The sequence below is a fragment of the Triticum dicoccoides genome, chromosome 7A (genome assembly GCF_002162155.2).
Source record: "Triticum dicoccoides isolate Atlit2015 ecotype Zavitan chromosome 7A, WEW_v2.0, whole genome shotgun sequence".
In the NCBI taxonomy this organism is placed as follows: Eukaryota; Viridiplantae; Streptophyta; class Magnoliopsida; order Poales; family Poaceae; genus Triticum; species Triticum dicoccoides.
Genome location: NC_041392.1, coordinates 416,921,812 through 416,927,142, shown reverse-complemented (window position 1 = coordinate 416,927,142; position 5,331 = coordinate 416,921,812).

Sequence of the window (5,331 nt, the reverse complement as noted above, 5' to 3'; positions counted from 1 at the left end):
CTCGATAAGTGGGAGATATAGTCGCATCGAGTGTGTTACAAGTTGGTAATCAGAGCCTTCCCCGACCTTAGGAACCCCATTGCCTGATCGTTTTTAGCGGCCGAGTTGTGTCTAGAAAAATGTTTTGAGTCATTTAGGAATTATATATCGGAGAGTTTAGGAATTCTTTTTACTTCCCAGTCTCCTCATCGCTCTGGTAAGGCATCCTGACGTAGAGTTTTGACTCTTCTCTTCTCAAATTTCACTAAAAAAAATTTAGGATCACGCGGGTATCTTGGAATCGTTCCGATGGTTTTATGATGAGAACATTGTCTTGGTGCCTCCTGTCAGGGGTTTTGTGGAAGTGTCCCGGGGAGTTGAGCTCTGAGGTGTTGTCATCATAATTTTATCATTGCAGTTCTGGAATACCTGAGTTTAGTACGCCGACATCGAAAATCTCTTTTATGCAGTTCGTTGGTGAGATAACCTCGACGCCACCCAGTACTGGGGCGGGAGTTCGGGAGTATCGCCATAACTTGTATAACGGATGCTTTTCGAAGGTTGAGGTAGATGGTTTCCAAAGTTTTTCTCGGTTATGTGTTGAAGGATGGATACAGCTGGATGTAGGATTTGTTAGATTTGGGTGAGATATTATGCTTCCCCTGTATCCCCAACACCTGATTGCATAACCGGAAAGGTTTGGGAGTTTCATAGGTGGGAATTCTTGTAGCTCTAGTTCTTCTTCCACGAATATTGGTTTGAGATTGGGATTTCTTACCGATTATTCGTTCTTGATCCGTACCTTGTTGATTTATTTCTCTACCTAAATTCTACGTGGCTTCTCAATTTATGAATATGTGACCATTTCAAGAGGAACGCATTCGTTCACTTTGTTCGGATGTGAAGACTATATGTTGCAATTTTCATTTCATTGGATTCAGCTTCAATATTTGTCTATCAATGTGCTAATGGATGTCAACCTCTTCAGGATGGCTCAGTTCGTGAATGAATGTGATGTCTGTAGAAGAATGAAGGCAGAACACCAAAGGCCAGCTGGTCTCCTCCAACCTCTTGCCATTCCAGAATGGAAGTTTGACCACATTGAAATGGACTTCGTGACTGGGTTTCCAAAGTCCAAGCGTGGCAATGATACTATATTCGTTGTCATCGACAAACTCACTAAAGTGGCTCACTTTCTGCCTATCAAAGAGTCAATCACTGCAGCTCAATTGGCGGAACTCTATACCTCTCGAATTGTCTCTCTGCACGGTATTCCTCAAGTGATCTCTTCAGACCGTGGCAGCATCTTTACCTCCAAGTTTTGGGATTCTTTTCAGAAGGCCATGGGCACCAACATCCACTTCAGCACAGCTTTCCATCCTCAAACTAGCGGTCAAGTCGAGCGTGTCAACCAGATTCTTGAAGATATGCTCAGGGCTTGTGTGATTTCCTTCGGCATGAAGTGGGAGGATTGTCTTCCTTATGCTGAATTCTCCTACAACAACAGTTTTCAAGCAAGTTCGGGCAAGGCCCCTTTTGAAATTCTGTATGGCAGGAAGTGTCGTACGCCTCTCAACTGGTCTGAAACCGGTGAACGTCAGCTTTTGGGTAATGACTTAATCACAGAGGCAGAGGAAATGTGCAAAGTCATTCAAGATAACCTCAAAGCAGCCCAATCCCGCCAGAAGAGCTACTATGATAGTAAGCACCGTGATTTGGCTTTCGAGATCGGAGATCATGTTTACCTCCGCGTCTCTCCTATGAAAGGTACTCGTCGCTTCGGTATCAAAGGGAAGCTTGCCCCCAGATACGTGGGACCTTTCAAGATTGTCAGCAAGAGAGGCGATCTCGCCTATCAACTCGAGCTTCCTTCAAACTTTGCAAATATTCATGATGTGTTCCATGTCTCTCAGCTCCGAAAGTGCTTCAAGACTCCTGACCGCACCGTCAACTTCGAGGACATTGAGCTCCAAGAAGATCTCTCCTATCGTGAGCACCCCGTTGCTATTCCTGAAGAGACTGAACGCAAGACTCGCAACAAGTCAATCAAATTCCTCAAAGTCAAGTGGTCACACCATTCCGACCGTGAAGCTACCTGGGAACGCGAGGATCACCTCCGTTCTGAGTACCCGGCGTTCTTTCAGTCCTAGATCTCGGGACGAGATCCTTTCGTAGTGGTGGAGTGTTGTAACACCCCGGATATGACTTTCCCAATTTGTACTCCAACTCTTGCCGTTTCGGTTTTAAGTTATTTTATTTTCTCGGGTTCGGGTCTTTGTCTCCGTGTGTTGTTGTCGTTGTCATGCATCTCATATCATGTCATCATGTGCATTGCATTTGCATACGTGTTCGTCTCATGCATTCGAGCATTTTCCCCGTTGTCCGTTTTGCATTTCGGCACTTCGTTCTCCTCCGGTGGTCATTCCTAGCTTTCTTTCGTGTGTGGGGATTAAACATTTCCGGATTGGATCGAGACTTGCCAAGCGGCCTTGGTTTACTACCGGTAGACCGCCTGTCAAGTTTCGTACCATTTGGACTTCGTTTGATACTCCAACGGTTAACCGAGGGACCGAAAAGGCCTCGTGTGTGTTGCAGCCCAACACCCCTCCAATTTGGTCCAAAACCCACCAAAACCTGCTCCATCATCTAGAGCGTTCGATCACGATCGCGTGGTCGAAAACCGCACCTCATTTGGACTCTCCTAGCTCCCTCTATGCCTATATATACCTCCCCCATTCCAAATCCGGATCTCTCCTCTTCGAAACCCTAAAATCCCAGATCCGCCGCGAACCGGACGTGTCCGGCCCGCGCCGGACAGTGTCCGCTCCCTCCGCGCCAATCCACGTCTGCCACATGGCACGTCCCCGCCGCCGCCGCTCCGCCCGGGAGGCCCGTAGCCAGCCCCCGCGGCCCGGGATCCGCCGCTGCCGCCCGTGGTTTCGGCTACCTTTGCCCCGCCGCCTGGTTCTCCGCCCCGCCGCCTCCGAGAACTCGACGCCGGCGCCGCCACCTCGCCGTCGGAGACCCCGGCCGCGGCGCCGCCGCACGTCCTAGCCAGCCGCCTCCTCCCCTCGGTGTCCCGCGCCTCGCCTCCGACCGGATCCAGCCGCGGGAGGGCCGGATCCGGCGACCCCCACCTCGTCGGCAAACACCCCTCCATCTCCGGCCGTCTACAGCTCCGGCGAGCTCGGATCCGCCGCCGCCTCGATCCGTGTGCAACCCTAGATCTGGGAGAGGTTGACTCCATTTTTCCCCTAAGTCTGCAGTCCAACTATCCTTGTTCATCGTGCCGTAACTTTGCAACCGTAACTCCGTTTTGCGCATATAGCATATCAAAATGTTCGCCTCAGAGAGCACATCATTTCATTCCATTCCATCATTTTCATTTGAGTTCATCTTGATGCCCGAAATGCTGTTAGAAGAGTGCTACTTGAGATAATTGTCAGATCTGCTACTCCATTTAGATATTTGTCATTTTTGCCATGATTATTGCGTGCATGTTATGCCCATGAGCTCTACATATGTTTTTTAAGGGTTTTGCCATCTTTCTGGAGGTGCAACCCATGTATTTTTTTGATGTGTGTGGTGAATAGCAAAAGCTTTCAAAGTGAGGCACTTGGTAATGCTAATTTCAGGGACTTAGCATTTACACTAAGTCCCTTATCTGTTTATTTCATATGGCCATATGTTCATGTTGTTTCCTAGTGATCCGTGCGTCTTTTGAGGATGATCAGTAAGGATGTTTTGTTAATATTGTAGTGCTCTATCCATCCATGTCTTTGTTTGCAATTATGGAGAACCCTAGCTTGAGTCAATCGAGCACTACTTTTGCTACTTCGTGAATCTGGGCAGATTGTCTACTTGTTAGCGATTTTGCCGAGGATGTTGTAGTTGATCCGTGCATGCTATGCTATTGTTCTTGCCATGTCTAGCTTGCATTTTGTGTAATCTTGATGGGTGTATGCTTAGTTGTTCATGACTTGCTCCGTAGTGAGTGCATCGAGCTCGTAAACATGCCTACTTGATATCTGTTTTCAGCATGCTCCAGTTTTCACTAAGACTGAGTACTGATTATGTTTTTGCCATGTTCACATGCTTGCAATTGTATTTTCTGATCCCTTTTGGCTCAAGGTCACTAAGGGACTTTTGTTAAGCTCTTTGAGTAGCTCCATGCCATGCTTTACTTTGCCATGTTAAGGTCCTGTAGCATGTAGTTTTGCTGCTCCGAAGATTGCTATCTGATCTGAAATTCCAGACAAGTGTTAATTTCACTAAGTCTGAGATCTGTTTGCCATATGCATTTTTGACATGCTTGTTTGAACCTGTTAATGGATGTTTCGGCCGTAGCTCAGTGCTAGACTTTTGTTAAGCATCTTGAATGCATCCCTGCCATGTATTTTCTTGTCATGGTTGAGTGCTGTAGCATGTTCATCTTGTTGCATTTAGATGGCTACTTGCTGTAAATCGCAGACCGGTGTCATATTTGAATTGCTTGCCATTTCCTAACCGTAACTCCGATTCCGGCGTTCTCTATATCGTTTTCAAGCGATTTCATCTCATCTTTCCAGTGGCACACTTGGATTTCCAAGCTGAGGCCAGGTTCATGCATCCCTTGTCAAATCTTGCATATGCATCCCGCATCGCATCCCGCATAGCATAACATCCTTGCATCATATTGTTTGAGCTTTGCACGTGGTTGATTGTGTCCTTGTTGCTTGTTTGTTTTGTTTGGGTAGAGCTGGGAGACGAGTTTGCTAACGAGGAGCCCGTTGAGTTTGCTTTCGAGGATCCAGTCAACTCTGACAACTTTGCAGGCAAGATGATCATACCCTCGAAATCACTACTATCTTTGCTATGCTAGATTGCTCGCTCTTTTGCTATGCCAATGCTATGATGCCTACCACTTGCTTTCAAGCCTCCCAAATTGCCATGTCAAACCTCTAACCCACCATGTCCTAGCAAACCGTTGATTGGCTATGTTACCGCTTTGCTCAGCCCCTCTTATAGCGTTGCTAGTTGCAGGTGAGGATTGGAGACCGTTCCCTGTTGGAACATTATTTACTTGTTGGGATATCATTATATTGCCATGTTATCTTAATGCATCTATATACTTGGTAAAGGGTGGAAGGCTCGGCCTCTCGCCTAGTGTTTTGTTCCACTCTTGCCGCCCTAGTTTCCGTCATATCGGTGTTATGTTCCCAGATTTTGCGTCCCTTACGCGGTTGGGTTATAATGGGAACCCCTTGATAGTTCACCTTGATTAAAGCTTTTCCAGCAATGCCCAACCTTGTTTTTACCATTTGCCACCTAGCCTCTTTTTCCCTTGGGTTTCCGGAGCCCGAGGGTCATCTT